The following is a 19,576-nucleotide window of genomic DNA, read 5'->3' on the forward strand; positions in this document are numbered from 1 at the left end:
TCGGGAACCTCTACTACCGATCGGCAGCATTTTCTGACCATGCTCCAAAAAGTGTTGCAGGGTCCTTTTAACTGCCTTTTTCTTGGGTGCGCCTGATGAAAATTATGTCTATTAAGCAAGTTTATATCAAAAATTCTTCGTAAATCTATTTCATCTCATGAGGTAACTTGTGAAGGCGACTTTCAATTTTAAAGTTCATGCACGCGTTACTCAGATTTCGGGAAGCACGCCCGAAAAACTCAGTAGACTCAGGTCACCGACCGTAAAATTAGTCACCGACCAATTGGCCCGCAGGCCAATTGGTCGGTGACTATGGCATCTCAGGCCTAGTCTGCTAAAGGTCACCGTCTCTATTTTTATAGGAACCTCATTTTGCTCTTGGAATCTCTTTCATAATGCCCATGACACAATAAAGTATATGAGTAGCTACTACAAGCATTTGGCCCCAGCGCCTAAAGTCACCAAGGCAACCACACACAAAAAAAAGCCTATCATTGGCTCCGTCAGTACCTTATCACGCTACTGTTTTCCACACGTAAATGTTGCAGTATCATAAGGCCATTTTTCTGTTAATAAACTGTGCTTGTTCATTTGCTGCAGATATATGCCGCGATACACACGTCGAGTAGCTGCCAGTGGCCTAAGTTCACTGACTGTCTGGGGGTGATCACAAAGTATGACCTCAGCCCTCTCTTCAGGGTACACGGCTGAGAGCTACTGCTCCAATCTAGACGTTGTGGCATTGCCATTCCTTTTGGAAGGAAATGTTCCCAGATAGAGAAATCATTGGCCTCAGTGCGAGAATGGCCTCGGTGCCATTCTTGCTCATCGCAAGAATGGCTGCAACGAGTATGTTGTCGCCTACGCCAGTCATACCCTAACGAAGGCAGAGTCTAACTATTCCGTCACGGAAAAGGAGTACTTGGCTATCATTTGGGCTATAGGAAAATTTTGCACTTATCTTTACGGATGCCAGTTCCATGTTGTCACAGATCACCATGCCTTATGCTGACTAGCGTCCATGAAAGATCCTACTGGCCGCCTCGCTCGTTGGGTTTTACGCCTTCAGGAATACGACATCCGTGTTATTTATCTCTCAGGACGCAGCCATTCAGACGCCGATGCACTATCCCGTTCTCCACTGCCTCCTGACCTTGCCTGATTACCAACTGCCATCTGCGATTCGTCATCGTTGAGCATCACTGGCATGCCATCCGAGCAGCGCAAAGATCCCTGGATCAATTCTTTGCTCGACGTCCTCTCTCACAGCTCGTCAGAAACTACTTCACGCTCCCTCTCTCGTCAAGCCACTTTGCTGTCCGTGAAAGCTTGTTGTATCGCCACAATTACGTTACGGATGGCCGTAGGTGGCTCCTTGTCATCCCTCGTCATTTGCGCTCGGACATCTGCGCTGCCTTTCACGATGACCCCCAGTGTGGCCACGCTGGAGTATTCAAGACTTACTCTCGCCTTTGTCTAAAATACTACTGGCGCGGCATGTATCGGCACGTTCGCCAGTACGTTCGGTCATGCACCATGTGTCAACGACGCAAGACGCCTTCTCACAGCACTGCTGGCCCTTTGCAACCCTTAACCTGCCCAGTAAGACCGATCGCGTCGGAATTGATATTTATGGTTCTCTACTCAACACTCTTAGAGGCAACCGGTGGATTATCGTCGCCATTGATCATTTGACACGTTACGCTGAAACATCTGCGCTGCCTGCTACCACTATGAAAGACGTTGCGTCCTTGCTTCTTCACGTTCTCATTTTGCTACATGGTGCACCTTGTGAATTACTGAGCGACCTTGGACGTGTGTTTCTCTCGAACGCCATCGACGAGCTGCTGAAGGCATGTCGCACTGTCCATAGGAAAACCTCGGCATACCATCATCAAACCAATGGCATGACAGAACGCTTTAATCGTACTCTTGGAAATATGCTTGCCATGTTTGCCTCTGAGGACCACACTAATTTGGACCAAGTGCTCCCTTTTGTCCCGTACGCGTACAACTTTGCGGCACAAACAATCACTGGCTTTTCTCCTCTCTTTCTCCTGTACGGACGTGAGCCATCATGCTCCATGGACACCATTCTCCCTTACAGGCCTGATGTTTCTAAAGCGACGCCTGTTTCTGAAGCAGCTGCTTATGCTGAAGAGTGTCGTCAACTCTCTCGTTCATTTACTGCACAAGACAAATGGCACCAGAAAACTGACCACGATGCCTCTGCGTCTAGTGCCCACTATAACCCAGGAATGTTGGTTTGGCTCTGGGTCCCGTCTACCCCTCCCGGTCTTTCCCCGAAGCTTTCGTCGAAATACCATGGCCCCTACTGTGTGGTGCGACAAACATCTCCTGTCAACTATGAAGTTGAGCCCATTGAGCCACCTTCGGACCATTGCTGCCATGGGCGTGAAACACTACACATATCAGGCTTCAAACCGTGCTATGACCCCCTTGTCGTATCATTTCTCTAGGTCGCCAGGTTGGCTCTTTTCTGCGCGGGGAGTAATTGTACCGGAACATAGTGGCGCCAGCTCTGTGCCAGTGTGAAAGAAGATATTTACATCCATGTGTAGCTTGTGCTTGCCGGGTTCCTGCCTGTACCAGCTTGTTGCGGCTAATGCTTCTCGAATAATAACCTGTGTTTTTATGTAACCTCGCTTGTTGCAGTTTATTTGCATTATAGAAGAAAGATAGGAAGTGTACAGAGATCCATAAGATCCCGCGTTATGTGCAACAGAGATTCAGTTCATGATTCCGCACATGACTCTGTGCAGGTTTCGGCATTATTTACAAAAATGCTTTGGCTTTTATAGCCCGCCGTCACTGCCGTACGAAGAAGGTGGTTATCACTCTTGCCACAAAGCAAGGGACGAAGTCTTTGTGGTCCACCCTCCAGAAAGGGTGCAGATATTGCACCACTCGGCTGGGCGAAACGGTCAAATGTTAACAGGAACGCACCATTTACTTTCCTCCTCCTCTACTAGCTTAAACACTAGCTAAGGAGGAAAGATGTTTGAGGTTCGGAATGGGTCCCCTCGATGACTCGAGTGCACGGTAGCTGCGCGAAGGAAGGGCCGTAGTCCGGTGAAGAGACGCTTTATTGCAGCCTCAGGCGACTGCCCGAGTCCAAGCCCGAACCTCCGCCCACATTTCAAATTCAAACATCCTCTTTTCAACCCTTGGTCGAACAAAGAGTCTTCACAAAAACCAATCACGTGTTGGGACTCGCATCATCACAACCAATCACAGAAACACTTTCATAAAAGGCACTACATTTGTAAAAACCTCGTCACCAAATAAAACACGCAAAGGGATAGGTTCTCCGCATGTGACACTCTCTCCCATGCCAGGTCGTGCTGCCCAACATTACTAGTGCTGCCTCCATCGGATGACTTGCGTGAGCGGCTGTTCTCACGCTCGAGCCCCGTCAGTTCTCTCATTAATTGTTGCTTCCTAGAAGCCTCCTTAAGAGCGGTGGGTACACCGTTGGGCTCCGTGCGCTTACCAGGTGTGCATGCGACAGCGAGGCGCCCCGACATCCCAACAACAGTGGGGCAGATTATGGTTGTTTTCCTGCCGCCACTATGTCTCTGTCAGCCAAGTGCTCGCGTCTCCATGTCATTCTCAATGACACGCGTGCCTGCCAACAATGGCTTAAACTCAGACGGTGGCGCCTGACCTGCCTCATGCCAGACGCTTTTCTGAGTAAGCTTTCCTGTTCTAATCCCGAACGGGGCGACCTTGACTGCTCTGCTTGTGAACCGTGAGAACGAAGAAGTCTATTTTCTTTCCCGCGCTTGGGTCTTCCGCGTTCGCCTTCGCAGAACCGATCAGCTTCCTTAGTTGACGGGTTGGGAACTGGCTATGCGCTCTACATTAGCCGCATTAATTGCGCTGCACCCCACATGCTGGTAATTGGTGCGTCATACTATCTGCACCACACAAAGATGCACCCGGCCCACGACTTGAAGGCACCACAGGGCGAGGAGGTGGAGTCCGGAGAGGGAAAGTTGAGCTCATCCGGGGAGAAGGCCACTAACCCGAACGTCAGCAGCAGTCCATGCTGCTTTCAGCTTCAGGCCATCCAAACGCTCGATCCCCATGAACGGCTTCTTCGACGCGTTCCCACGCTTCCGGGCTGTCGGTATGTTGATATGGCCTCGCGTAGATGACAAAAGCTGAGTCAAGAGGTTGACAATGAGACCCGCCACAGTGGCGCCGTTCCCCTGCTGTTCGAGCCCGTTCAACAAAAGGCTTGTTTCGCGAAGCTTTCGTGGAGACCCGACTGCTTCCTGGAACGTCTACCGGACAGCGTCTTGCAGACTAAGCGCCGATGGGGTCGAAAGCCTTCCTAGTAGACCGGCTTACGCACATTGGCGTCGGCCCAGGTGAATTGCCAGGCCAAACGTAACGGTGTGTGTGCGTTTGTGTGTGTAGATAGAGAGAGAGAAAGGACAGAACAAATAGTTTAGGGATTACACTAAATTCGCAAGCTTCCAATGTGCGATGAGAGAGGCATAATGTGGCGTAATAAAAATGCATACAGAAATAAAGAAAGTTAGGCCCAAGAACAAATGCGCGTTCGTATCATTTCATTTCCTGTGTGTTCATTCCATCGCGTTGGTTAAGTACGCCACCAAGCTACCAAGCCAAACAAACAACCAGTACTGTTTCAATGATTACCAGTAATGTTCAAATGGCACCTAATTTTGTTTGAATAAAAAATAAGAGCTAAGAATAGTGTAAAATATAACTTCCATTGGCCACATCGGAATGATCAGTTTACGTTTATGCGTACTGCAGGATGAATTATCCCCAAATCGCTCTTCCTCGCAATGGCCTCATAATTTCTTGATTATGTAGCTGCCTTTTACCCATCACTGCTCACAGCCAGATTAGCGATATCTTGGTATGCATTCCGGCACTCCAATAAACATAGTTTGTCCTTCGCATTATATAACTTGTCCCGATTATAAAATGTTGTAGTGTGTGGCAAAGCCAATTATGAGCTTTAGTGACGAACACTGAATTTCATTGCGCTGTAAAATATTCTTTATTATGTTCCTGTTTTTTCTTTCGTCTTGTTTACAATAAAGTTATTCCACCTGGGCAAAGCACTTATTCTACAAACTTGTACATAGCAAAGTATAAGCACTTCAAACACGGCTCAAGCAAACCACGGAAGTAATTCTTTATTCACGAATACTATCGGCGAATACCAATATTAATGATTATTCTACCTTCCAAGGATTGTCTTTTTTACTGCAAGAACTGCATTTCAATTGCACTGCCATTTTTACACCCCGTATTCTGCTTTTTGTTCATGGATTGAACTGATTGGCACCTGAATTAAAGTCATTGGCAATTGTAATAAACACGGTGGCACTTGGAATAAACTCACTGGTATGCAGCCTGATTGATTCGGGCCTTGGAATAAATGTTTGCCACAAAGAATAAATAGCTCGATGCTCAGATTATTTCAATGTTCACAGTATATTTAAGCTGGCACTTGAATTAAAGTGAGCGGTAAAACCTGTAGTTCATGCTAGCATAGGATGTGTTTGTTCTTCAGCACAGTATAAGCTTCATGTGTCCGCCTTACTTTGTTGATCTCTATTAGATCCCCAGGAACACCCTCTAATTCCCCCAACAGACAGCTAGACTAGCCTCACTAGATAGTCTAGCATTAAAGGAAGCTAATATCTGATAAAAGCCTATACACAAAGCGAAAATTTCATTCCCCTAGGCAATGAAATTTAAAGCAACTTTTTGTTTGTTTTTTCAAATCGCATCTCTCCTTAATATTTAAGTTTCGATTCAAAAGGCATGCTATAATGTTTTAAATATAACAAGGTTCACAGTAAGTAATGAAACGTGGTTAAAAGTTAATTTTGCGTGAGGCTGTGTTTTGATACTCCAGTTACAGAATTAAGGCTATGTGAGACCATTGACGTGCCACCTGCATGGAGTTAACTGTTTTGAACACCCATCGCAAGGAGCTTGAATAATGGTTTTGATAGAAGTGTTTCAGTTGTGTATACATGTTCTCCTTCAGGTACCCGGTTGCCGTTCAAGTGGGCTTTTCAAAGCTTTCAATCGCCATGTCTTGCACAAGCTCAATGTTAAAGTGCTTTCACCGGTAAGTTACCTTCATTTACTATTAGTGGTAAGGCTAGTGTTTGTTAATAAAATTGGTAAGGCTAGGTTTCTTCATAGTCATAATAAGACGTAAAGTATGTCTACAGAAGCAAGGGCACCCATCCTGTTTATGTGTTCCTTTTGAGGTCGGGTTTTTGCTACTCAGCGTGTTAATGTAAACTACATACAATCGAGCCCGCTTATAACGAACCTGAGCGTGACGCGGCATTCGTTCGCTGTATCCCGAAGTTCGTAGTAAATTAAACACAGCTTTTAAAAAAAGTTGTGAGTGAAAACACAAACTCTTTATGCCCCAAAAAGTCCGTGATGTACGTGTTTCGAATTTCAGAAGTGATAAGGGCGGTCTTGAGTTTATTTAAAACGGCAGGGTACTTGTTCGTCGAGACCTGTGGCATAAGCTGCATGAGGCACTGACTCCAAAGTTTCGTCGTTCTCGCAATCCGATTCCTCCAACCTGCGCTCGCTACGTACTTCATTCACAATGCCCTAATCCGTGCAAGGTTCCGCAGTGTCGGCATCATCTTCGGCTGTAATTAAACCATCGCAACAAATGTCTCGCTCTTCTAGGTCGGAGTCGGTGATGCGCTGCCACAAATCGTCACCGCAGGGGTCCTGTTCGGAAGCTTCAGGCTTGGCATCGGGCTCGACGGCAACGAAGTCAGTCTCACGAAAACAGTTTTAGGTGCATGTAGCCATCACCACCGCCCAGGAAATATTCACTTTCTCCACAGATGAATACCGGGTTGCCTGAAGCGGCGAAGTGGCTGCCAGATGGCCAACAGCTATGAGCAAGTGCTCTGCAACGCGGCACCTAACGCGCGGATTACGCTCAAACCAAGCGGTCACACTTTTGACGTTTTCTTGAGCGGCAGGAAAAAAAAGCGTGCTAGTCCTTCCGTCAGCCATTATAAACACACACGCACACCAAGAGCGAGCAAGACGCACACACGCGACACACATGCCAGAACGTGTGGAACAGCTCTGGGCTTGTTTCCAGTCAGAAAACGAAACTAATTCGAGCCAGCGTGGCGGGCGTCGAGTAGTGGGGGAGACGGGCTAAGGGGTTGTGATCAAGAGAAAAGAGTAGACTTGTGAAAGAAGGGCAAAAAGTTGCGATAAAGAGAGGGGAGGATGCGGTGGGAGGGCGACTTTGAAAACCAAAACACACGGGAAGGAGGCAGGTTGGGTAGCTTGCTTGAAAGGTCCGCGAAACTCGCACATAGAAAAACTTGAAAAGAGTGCATGGCCGCCTGAATTGGTGCGCTCGGCGGTGTTCGAAGAATCGGCGGCGGCGGTCAAAAAATCGTTTCGTTGCACCTGCGGGTTTGCGTGGCCTCACGGACTTCGATATTTTGTGATTCGTTCTGCGCAAATTAACAGCGATTTTCGCGATTCCGCACGCGCGCGGAATGCACGCTGAGTTGAGTGCGAAGTGAGCGAGAACAAGTCCTAAACACGAAACGAATTGCAAATGATCAAAGTCGGTGTGGTAGCGTACGCGCATGCACTTGACGCAGACTATCGGACACAGTTGGTTGCCGATGATGTTGACAAATGGTCTGGTCACTCCAGGCCGCCGACGTGAACGACAGTACCAGCGATCAAAAACGGGGTAGATGGTCGACTGGTCTTCGAAAGGTCGGCGGCAGTGTAAAAACACGTGCCTCGTCTGGTGATGCGGAATGCTCAGACTAGCTGGGGAGACAACGGATGGAGGGATGCTTAACAAAAGCGGTCGGGGAGAGCGGTAACTAGAGGGGCGTGGAGGCAGGGTCGGTGCTTAGCAATAAGAATGTATGGGCATCTTGCCGATGCTTGATCGGTGGTCGAAATTGGTTTACCAGGAAGTCGGCAGACCGCTGATTCAGTTCGCTGTAACCGATCAGCGGCGCTCGGAGACGTTCGTTCTAAGTGCGATTTTGTGCCATTGAACCAATGTATATTTTCACGGTAACGCGGATATTGTTCGTTTTAAGCGAAATTTCGTTTTAAGTGGGGCCGTTATATGTGGGCTTGACTGTAGACAATGCTGCGCACATTGATTGAGTCAAAGTTTTTTTCAAGACAATTTAAAAGGACTGTCTACGACTCAGAAAAATTTTTGGAATTGATGAGAAGATAGTTCATCACATCGGCAGGGACAAACAGGCTTTTGTCCGTAAAAAAGAAGTTATAGTTTTAACTTGATAATGAAAGTCGGCAAAAAATTACTGCCAGCGTCACCCAACAGCAATGTGGTCACCCTACTGGTAGAAGGAGAAATCCTTGCAGGTGCATTTAATTAGCTTGAAGACATAGATGTATAACTTGAAATTATATTTTACACACTCAAAGCAGCTTTACGTCTTACCAGAAACTAATTTTTGCCTTTTTTCTTCCCTTGCGTTCGAACAGACACCCGGTGGCACTGCGAATGGTGTGTTCGCTTGCCTGCATGCCTGCCTGCTAACGACGCAGCAACATGAGCGCGGCGTCCGCCGCCGCTCTTAAGAACAGGAAAAAAGTGTGCATTTTATACAAGACCTATAAGGCATTTGTTCTATTAAAGAACTAAGCTTGGTGAAGCCTGCAAAAACCGTAAGCTGTTGCAATTCTCGACTTTCGTCATCAGCAGAATCGTCATTCCCTCCACCGACCAGTGTTGTGGATATTCATGCAACCGGTGGAAAGAGACCAAACGCGGATCGAAAAATGTGATTGATGCCTTTGATATAGGAATCGGTATAACACACCAAAGTGAAACGGGTCTTCACAGAAGCAGCTCAATGTTCATTGCACATCGATATATAGTGTCTATTGCTGTTTAGTGAGTACAGTACGCTTAGATACTTATGCACCCTTGTTCATACTTCTTGGCACATCTTCTCCAGCACAACAATGAACAAGTCACGACCAGTATACACTTTCAGTAGACAGTGCACTCACCGGAGCATCGCGCTAATCACACTTAAACTACAACGGTTGCAAACAGTGCAAGGGAAATCGAGCGGGTTTTCGCTCAATTGCTTTTTAACTCACAGTGTGCTGATGCAAACAAGTATGACTTGCGGGTTAACGATTGTCCTATGGATATGTGCTTGGCATGCAGCGTTGTGTTGGTGAGCAGTGTCCTGCTTATAGGTCGCTTCGGTGAAAATACGATCATTTCGGTCCTGCATCGTTGTCTGTATAGCAGCCAGTTGGGTCACGATGCGCTCAACTTCACAAACGCGTGAGACAGAGTTCTCAGTTTGTGCCGTCAATACGCGAAGGCCTCCCGCTCTCCCCTGAAATGTCCATCGCTGCACCGAACTCACTTGCGCGACATTCGCCAGTCGAGGTCGTTGTCTTAAAGCAGTGCCCAATGCAAACAGTTCTCATGGTCAGTACCATCGCAATAATATCGGCAGATGGCAAAGATACGCCATGGTTGCATATGGAAGCTAGACCAAACTGCACACGCAAGCACAACGCGAAAGATGAAGCACGTCAAAAATACAGTCAAAAAGGTGAAGCATGTAACTGAGCTGTCACCAAGTCAAATGAACGCATAGAGTGCGTAGCACTTAAAGACAGTGGTTGTGGCCTGCAAAATCAGCCCCAGAAAACTTGTCAGGGAAGATATCGTAGTCAACCCGAAGTGGCACTGGTGGCAGTTGTGACAAAAGCCGGTGTTACGCAGCCTCTGCAGATTTGTATCGAGATTTTGTAGATGTTGTTTTTTTTTGTTTTCCCGATGACTATAATGTCGTCGAGATAAACAATGTATGCACAGTCTCTCCGTGTGCCCAACACTGTGTTCATAGCACGCTGAAATGTGCTTGGGGCAGTTGGCAGACCGAACCGCATTCGGTTAAACACGTAGAGGCTAGATGATGTTCAGAACACTGTCTTAAACGTATCTTCTTCGACCACGTTGATCTGTAAATACCCTGCTTTCAAGTCTAGTGAGGGAAAAACCCTCACGTTTTGTACAGCGCCAATAGCATCGTCAATTGGTGTCAGGGGGTACGAGTCTGGTATACTGTGCTTTTTCAGCTTTCGGAAGTTGACACAAAATCAGATATTGCTGTCCTTTTTCGGACCAGGACAACAGATGCTGCCCATGGGCTATAAGATTGTCTGATAATGTTTGCGGCAGGCATTTCCTGCGCCTGCTAGTCAATTACAATCCGCTCTCATTCGGCATATTCACGTAACAGTATGGACAGCGGCAGGTCATTGTCGGTAGTAATATGATGCCAGCACGCTAGTTTCGAAAAGCTGATAAGTAGTATCAGCGAAGAGCGATGCGTGCCACTTGAGTACAGCCGTATGTGCAAGTAGCGTCGTCAGCTCACCTTGAGGTTGAGTGGGAGGCACACTTAAAGCCACAGAATGGAGGTTGATGCTGCTTCTTTCAACCGTGAGCAGCACTTCGCCGGAGAGATAGTAGTTGGCCCCTAAGACCATGTCTCTGGGCAGGTCGTCGAAGATGGGCACCGAGTACAAGAACTTGCATCGGGCCTCGATGTCAGCCACAGGTTCAGGGCACCGACCTGGTAGTACGTTGCCACAAAGGCCCCGCAGTGGTGGCTCAGTCCAGGGATGAAGGTGTTCTGGGGTGTGGCGATGAAGCAATGATTTATGCTGCGCTCGACGACAGCCGTCAGTGCACAAATGCTGTCAATGTGGACCATGAGGGTGAGCAGTGGGCGTGCTTTAGATTGCATGACTTGAGGTTGGCTTTGTGTGCAGCTTTTATACCCATGCCTGATGCTCCCACACACATAGCATCCACGTCCAGGTGAAGGCGACTTCGTTGGACAAACTGTAGCTGCTCGGCGATGAGACGTGTCCTGCAACCCGATTGTCTGGCGTACGAAAGGGAAGGTTTCGAATGGGTGGGTGTAGGATGACAAGACGGCTGTGTGCGTCGAGTCATGGATCCCGTCGCTGATGTACTGCAGGCTGCAGAGGAGGTTCATTGTATATTGCAGGGGTGTGGAAGTACCAGCGTGTCGTAGATGTGAGTCGCGACATTCTTAGTTGCACCTTGCCGGCTTGACCGCAAACGTTGACATCAGCGTCGCGCTCTATGTTGCCCATGTAGCGTATGCGCTGCTTTGAAAATGATGACATGCTTAGGCAGATCCTCGCAAACGTTCTTCAGCGATGGACTCCTAGATCGTGTCACTCCACGAGTATTTAATGGCAACCGAGTTATCACGCTTACCCAGCTGGTAGGGTCATCTTTAAATACGTGAAAACATGTAATCTAGGTCTTGTTGAACGATCCAAGGGAGGCGTCGCCAAACCCTGATGTCTTGATTTCTTGAGCGATCAAGGAGAAGCTTCGGGTAATGGCCTCACTGCAGTCGTAGTGCGGAGCGGACGTGGAAGCTTGTTTGTACGCGGTCCGTGGTTGAAGGCGAGCCGGAGAGCAGTTGTCCACTTCGAAGTGTAGTAAACGCAGGAATGTCCATGTCAGTAGTTCGCAAGTGCGCTATTGTTAGGGAGAAATGAGACACAATGCTCGAACCCATTTTGGTGGATTGGCCATGAATGCGAGGTTGAGACTTTTAATTTTAGGTATAATAGGAGAATAAAAAATTTTAAAAATGGCAATAGTATGTAATATATTTATTTTAAACTACAAGTATCATGCTTTTGAGCTTGTATTTCATACTGTCGTACTAATTTATTGGAAACAATTTTTGAAAACTTAGATACTACCTCATTGAAATTTCGAAGAATTCTAAATACCGGATTGAAATGGTACTTGTTGAGTAGTTATAGTGAAATTACACATGGTATCAAAGGCATCCCTGTGGCAGTATCCCAAGCCTGAGGCACTGAAGCTTCAAAATATTTTCCTCCGATGAGGTTAAGCCTAATTTAAAAAAGAGTAATGAGAAGTCGTCTTGGAATACGAGAGTATCTTGAACATCGCAAAAAGTAATGCGTAATATTTTCCAGTTCTCCGCAGAATCGGCTGAGGGATGATATCGTCAGAGGAGCCCTGTACAGCTAAAAGTTTGATAGGGGGATGGGGCATCAAAATCTGTGGATCGTCACTTCTGATTGTCGAGAATTGCTTCGCTGCAACATCCATGGATATTTTAGATGATTCTATTTCGTACACTTGCTTCCATCCTATCTGTGTGAATAGCTAATCTTCTGTACTTAATTGTAGTGAAGTATTCTACCACCGGGGAAACCTGAACTATTGAGAGGTCTAGCCTTAAGCGGGCTAAAGCGCCGGCCATTTAATTTAATGTTAATCCTCAGTGATGTGGGACCCATACTAACTTCAGGCACTTCAGATGAGACGGAACCAAAGATCGTAACGTCATTATAGCACGAGAGTTATGAAAAGTTGTAAGAGTTGTGCATACCGAAAACGAATCAGTAATTATTACCGCCTTGTTCTCATTCATCGGAAGTTTTCGCATTGCCATGATGACAGCTCAGCTTCAAAAACCAGAGCGAAACCGGGTAGCCTCAAGGCAAATTACCAGCCAAGTGGTTGGGAGACTATTCCTATGCCTGCCCTTTTCTCATGCCCGCCTGCCATAAAGCCTCGGTTGTGACCACGTTATTTCGGAGAGCCAAGAACATAAGCTCTAATGACACAGAGCGAAAGAAAGTAGAGGCCTGCGTAATGCGGACTTCAGAAAAATTGGATACCCAAAAAGCTTCCTTCGAGCTGCCACGCAGAGCAACAGAGCATACGAAAAACCCAATCAGCCAGCCCTCCGAAACGCATACCTGTCCCATACGTCCAGGGAACCAGCGAGATGTTGGCACGGGTATTCAAAAAAAAAAGGGGGGGGGGGGTTCGCATCGCACACTTCATGTATGCTGGGCCGCCTCCTTCCCCGCCCAAAGGACCTGCCAACGATGGACAGGATCCCCGGTGTAATTTACGAATTTCCGTGTGCTGAGCGCCCTTTTTTGTATATAAGCGATACAAAAAAACCTACCGGAACGACTCGAACAACACGCCAACGACGTGCGGAAACTCTACAAAAAGCGCAGTGCTGTCGCCAAGCATGCGAAGACGTTGGACACCCGATAAATTTCGACACAATGACCATCCTTGAAAGCGAGACTAACGGGAGGAGAAGGTTACTGCTTGAGTCATAGCATATACAGCGAACTTCCCATAACATCAACCGCTCTCTTGGAACCCTTCCCCCAGTGTATACACACGGACTGCGCTCCACGGCAAAACGGGAGATTGAGAGAGGGGTCATGAACCGCCCCGCGAGTGCTTTGAAGACACCGCTGCTACGTAGGCACAGTCGCCTTTGAGGAAGGAACCAAGTCGGTGCCGAAATGTCGTGTTTCTTTACATACTTTTGCTTGGAGTTTAAATTATTTTCCAGTTTTCATACCCAAGCAGACAGACATCTGTCAAATGTTTACATTCACCCCTGGCTCTGCACGCGGTTCGCCAGAAAGCCCTGCCGAGCTTTTTCCGGGTCACAACTAATCACTTGATAGAGTTGAGCTCCAGGTTTCATCTAGCCACCTTACCAGCACTGTGCGCAAGCAAGATCTTGTTAACTGCTGCCATCGCACAAATTCTTGAGGCCAGCTCACCTGAGACCCGCCGTGCGCTCTAGCATTCTCTCACGGAGCTATCGGAGCAACTGGGCTGCTTGGCGTGGGCACACTTGGGAATTTCAACCGCCGTCCTGCCATCGCCGGCTCCACGCATTTTAACATTGATTGATTGATTTGATTGATTTGTAGTGTTTACCTTCCCAAAACCACCATATGATTATGAGAGACTCCGTAGTGGAGGGCTCCGGAAATTTTGACCACCTGGGGTTCTTTAACGTGCACCCAAATCTGAGCACACGGGCCTATAACATTTACGCCTCCATCGGAAATGCAGCCGCCGCAGCCGGGATTCGAACCCGCGACCTGCGGGTCAGCAGCCGAGTACCTTAGCCACTAGACCACCGCGGCAGGGCGCATTTTAACATTGTACTTCAGAATCCAGGAGGACGTCTTTGGGTGGCTCGAGACAGTGGACGCACTTGGCACTCTCCATGCCTGGCTGGAATATCGGAAATAGGCAGTTGCCATCGACAGCCTTCGCAGAGCTGCCAAGGCCTGGCATGGCTACCAGGTTGTGAGGCAGCGATCTTGGTCAGAATAGTGCGCTATAAGTTGACCAGTCTGTTTCGCCCACTTTTCACTAACTGCAACTACGCCTTCACTAACTCATTGTCAATTGCGGACACCAGCTGTGAGATGCACAGCATAGACAGTAGCACTAAGGCCTCTACCACACTTCTCTCCCTCGTTGACAAAGATTGGGCGCATCCCGACGCTACAGCTGCACCATGCACCAGCGTTCTGTCTCACAGATACAGAGTTCCTGAGGGGCAGTGCCATGACTGTACATCTGTGTCTAGTCAACACCTTCGAGTAAGCTTCCCGGAACACCCCACGACAAACACCGAAAAAGGCCGAAAGGCGGGTTTCGCTGCAGAGGACCCAAACTCTCCTTTGTGTCCCACTTTCGAACTTACACTGACCAAATCTGTCTCCAAGTCACAACAGTTGGTGAGCCTGCGTCCAAGCAGGCCAGTGCGAGAGTGCTTGAACGCATCGGCCGACAGTGTGATGGCGTCAGCTCCCTCGCAATAAGCTGGACCGTCACCACAGTCATTGGCCGGGCGTGGGAAGGCTGTCCACATGCAAAGTTACATTTTACCTGACGACAATGTGATCCACAACAAGGCCGCCTCAACAATAGCTTCATATTCAACAATCCCCACATCTTTGCAGTGACCATCCGTCTTGTTCAAGAATTGCTCATTGATGAATGCTGAAAAGATAGTAACATTGCTGCTGACATCGAAGATATATTATGTGCATTTGATGGCAAAGTAGTGTCCATTGAGGATGCAGCCGGGCGGAAGCTTGATTGTCCACCATGGCACTGGCAATGCTGTCCGCCAGGAACCATTCCGCTAACAATGCCTTTTCGGGATACTCAGCATGTGGCCCTGCTAAGACCCTGTCGCTGATACCGACCGCAGTGCTACAGCTAGTGTCACCATTCAGAAAGCTTTTCATCAGGAGGCCATCCAGCATGCAAACGCCAAAGCTGACTGCTTGAGGCATGGTTCGCAGTTAAGTGTGACCAGCCTCCTTGAGGCAGCCAATGTCGCCTGCTAGAGGCATTTCTTCTATCTTTGGTAGTTCAGAGCTCAAGACCTCTGAATGATGCCACCTTTGAAGCGATGGTCAACGCCACCAGAGAGTCAATTTCGGTCGGATTGCATGCTCGCAGCGGAGCCGAGTGTAAGGAAGACTGAGCGGGGCTCGGGCACGGGCTCACGCTCAGCTAGCATGTAGAGAAAAAAGACAAAGAGCAGAATAAGAACAGCCGGCCTACTGAACAGGCGTTGTCTCTTATTGCTCTTCATGAATATATATATATATATATATATATATATATATATATATATATATATATACATATATATATATATGAAAGTAGATGCGCTTTCACATAACAACTGTTTATTGTGCCGACGTTTTGACGAGAACCCCGTCTTTTTCAAGGTATAATACGCACGCAAAAGACGGGGTTCTCGTCGAAACGTCGGCACAATAAACAGTTGTTATGTGAAAGCGCACCTACTTTCATATTTATAACCTTGCGGCAACCGAAGTTATTCTTCTGTATATATATATATATATATATATATATATATATATATATATATATATATATATATATACATATATTACTACGTGTAGGCTGCCAGAATGCATACTGTCGAGACGCGGGCGTGCGCCCGACGAGAGGGAGGAAGGTGCCTTGGTGCTCGAGCTAGGAGCCACTCTGGCCAGCGCTGCAACTGCTCTTGCAATTATATTTTGTGAATACCACGCACCTCCACCAAATTCGTTACGTGAGTAACGAGTCACTTTTGTTGCAGGCCATTCACAAAATATATTTCAAGAAAGGTTGCAGCGCAGCCAGTCCGGCTCCGAGCTCGAGAAGCAAGCGACTTTTGTCCTCTTTGTCATGTGCACACGCAGGTGCGCGACGACGATATGCATTCCAGCAGCCTGCATGTAGCATGTAGCATGTAACCGCTCTAGCAAATACATTTCGTGAATAGCCTGCAGTGTTAGCCACTCGTTTCTCGCGTATAATATAGCAATGAACTCTAATATCGCTAAGCGTAAGCCATGTACCTCCCTTCCTGGCTTCACTCTTGGCACTTTACAGATGGATGGACGCAAAACTTGATGGTAAGCCCTGAGGTGCATGACTCAACAGGAGAAGGAAAAATAGACTTTATTATTCTGAAAGGGGGAGAAATGGAGAAACCAAGTCTGACGAAGGCTAGGTTGGGGCCCAAGAAGCCGCAACATTACCAGACCAGTCTGCCAGCTTGTCCAGGGTGGCTCAGTGGTTAATTCCTCACTTTCACGACTCTACAGACTTTGGTTGCATTGACATAGTAGCACCCTTGTTAAGATCGTCTCACCTCAAACTACCACCCCCACCTTTTTTCAATACTGTCCCTCTGTCTAGACACGTGGGCGCATTTGCCAGGAAATCGGTCGGCGAAGGTCTGTGAGTGGCCTCTTCTAAGTTCAGTAAACTGCGAGTGGCTGCTGATGCCTTATACTTCGTTTCACAATCTGTTGCCAGGGGAGCCAAAGGTACAGCTCTCTCGTCCAATCAGGACTGTAGAGGCACAGCAAATAGTCCCTAAAATATTTTAGCTGTCCAGTTCTATTTTGCAAGCTATACCCACAGAAGTTAGAAACATCGTTAGGAGTGTTTTTTTAAAAGTGTGTAGAGTGTTTTAATCAACAGAGACTATTAAACCGAAAGCCTGCATTAAGGCATCTTTGCGATGGTTGTTGTGTCGGGGTGATGCGCTGCCTATCAGAAACAAGACGTCATCAGAGTTGGTTGTGTCTGTGCAAGATGTCTGACCATTGAGCCATCCTTCGAATGGGCTTCGTTTTTCTAAGCTGGCAATGCAGGTAGCTTTCAGTGTTTTTGAAGGGCTTTGCGTCAAGTGCGGAGATAGTGCAAGTGTGCATGCACTCATTAAGAGAACTGCAAACTGACCAGAATGAGTGAGCAAATGCTGTATCAGTGGAAAACACAGACGTGGGACGCCAGCAAAGTCCTCCCAGCAAAGAAGCGTTCTAGTGGGAAATGTCGTGATCGGATGAAAAAGTTGTATGATTTTGGCCTCCACCTGTTGCTAAGAGTGGTGCATGGCTTTTCTGAGAAAAGCTAAATGTTTGCTATCGCCAAAGTGGTGCAGTGTTTCAAAGAGGATGAGACGCTACCGACTCTGTCCAGGATGATAGTGCAGATGGTCTGAAAAAAGCTTGCCTTCACAAACCAGAAACGCTCTTGGAACGCCCTTCTAACAGAAGCGACGCAGATTGTCCAGAGTCGCCACCAATATCTGCGCCAAATAGAGGAGCTGTGACGCCAGAGCAGGCCAATCTTTTTCTTTTCCACCGACGAAACGTGGGTCAAGGCCGGTCATACGCATATAGTCGAGTGTGGACTGATGGCACTGTCCTGTCTACGCACAAAGCCCGTTGACCTGGTTTGTCGGCTGGTCCTCGAAACCCCATCTGCAGTGGCACTTATAAAGTGTGGAGTGCATTGCTGAGGTTGCTGATCACCTCGTGTGCATTTACCTCCCAACCACTGCCAGATGGACTCTCGTAAAGCTTGTTTGCAGCTATGTGGAGGACTTCGTAGCAGCAAAAAACAGGACGTTTAAGCTTGAAGATATTGATGCTCTGGTATGGCTAGGAATGAAGCAAGCGACCACTGAGAAGTGAAAATAAAGCTTCTGATTGTTTGAGCCAATCAATCCTTCGTTTGTTGATTCAATGCCTGAATTAGATGTTCGTATGCAAACTGCATAAACAAGTAAAAAAGTGGAACGTGACAAGAACTCACAGGAACCGGTTAGGATAATAAATAGAAGAGAATGTGCCACTTTCATTGCAATGCTGGTCCTTTATTTATTGATATTGTGGGGTTTAACGTCCCAAAACCGCCATATGATTGTGAGAGACGCCATAGTGGAGGGCTCTGGAAATTTCAATCACCTGGGGTTTTTCAACATGCACCTCAATATGAGCACACAGATATAGAGCATTTTTGCCTCCAATGAAAATGCAGCCGCCACAGCCGGGATTCGATCCCGGGACCTGCGAGTCAGCAGTAGAGCACCTTAGCCTCTAAACCACTGTGGTAGGGCAACCCTGGTCATCCGATCTGACAATAAGAAAAACGTATCAAAAAGGTACCAAGTGCCATCTGCCACAAAAATCAAAACGTAATTAGAATAGTACACCCACTGCCACACAGATGAGGCCACCAGTCGAATTAACGGACACAATATGTGCATAGGAACACACTTGTGTAGTGCGCTCTGCCATGATTAGCAGAGAGCGCCCGTACCTTCCACAACACTGCCAAAAGTTTGTGAAACAGAGTATAGCTCGGGAGATCAGGTGTTCCTTAGTCTCGAGCTGAGAGCTGATCAGCCTGCATTTCCACTGCTTCAGGATAGGATCATTTAATTGTTGTCTCTATTCTTCTAAATACAAATGCATATTTTAGTCGGGGATGTCAGGCGTCTGTTGGTGTCTGCACCGTGAGGTCTTATTTCTCTGCTCTCATTTCCTGACCTGTAGCCATAGCTGTGGGTGCTTATGCCTATCCTCGCCCCCCAGAAACCGGAGCAAATGATGCAGATGGAGTAGCAGAGAGTGAGTGGAAAAAACTGCACTCATGCGTGTGAGGGTGCTCGCATCGCGAGAGCTCAGCGGAGCTCCTGGGTGTGGGGAGAGAATGTAGGAGAGGGTAGGTGCAGTGCTTCGCTGCTCCTTCTACCGCAGTTTGCTTTCTCTCCTCTCTGCATCCCAATCTCCCGTTCGCTTGCTCGTACATATTTATAGATGGAGTGAAGTGCATACCTGGTTCTCGAACATTCGCTGGCTGATAAATGTGTAAATAAGTGGTTACGGTACAAATCCTCGTCTCGTCACTAATTTTTCACGCCATAAAAATACTACACTGTGTACTCTCAACGCAAGCACGATTCTCTTCGGCGAGGTGGGGGCAGTTTGTTTTCTTTGCATCTTTTATTCCCTCCGTTGCTCTAACTTGGTGCATACTCGTGCTACTTCTCAAATATAAATCTCAACTTAGTCATGCAAGCCCGAGTACATGTTTTTTACGCATTCTCTCTCCACCTTTTGTTATCCCGAGCCACGGGAAGGTGTGGTTAAAAAAGGCAAATGATCTGCCCACGTGTAAAAATAAAACCGAGGCAAAAGTAAGTGTACAAACGAATGCAATATTAGAGTGGATACTGAAGAGAAATAAACTATTCCTGCTGGTTAATTCCCACTAATA

At 47.4% G+C, this 19,576-nt stretch overlaps 1 long non-coding RNA gene across 2 annotated transcripts in view; it reads left to right on the forward strand.

Annotated features, from left to right (window-relative positions):
- The window catches only part of LOC142788380 (uncharacterized), a 63,218-nt gene that overhangs the window by 18,798 nt on the left and 24,844 nt on the right, over window positions 1-19,576 (forward strand). For both annotated transcript variants that reach the window (XR_012889339.1, XR_012889340.1), the window contains exon 2: window positions 6,065-6,148. This is a non-coding gene — a long non-coding RNA (uncharacterized LOC142788380). The remainder of the gene's footprint in view (window positions 1-6,064; window positions 6,149-19,576) is intronic.

This window comes from Rhipicephalus microplus, unplaced genomic scaffold, assembly GCF_043290135.1.
Source record: "Rhipicephalus microplus isolate Deutch F79 unplaced genomic scaffold, USDA_Rmic scaffold_58, whole genome shotgun sequence".
Taxonomy (NCBI): domain Eukaryota; kingdom Metazoa; phylum Arthropoda; class Arachnida; order Ixodida; family Ixodidae; genus Rhipicephalus; species Rhipicephalus microplus.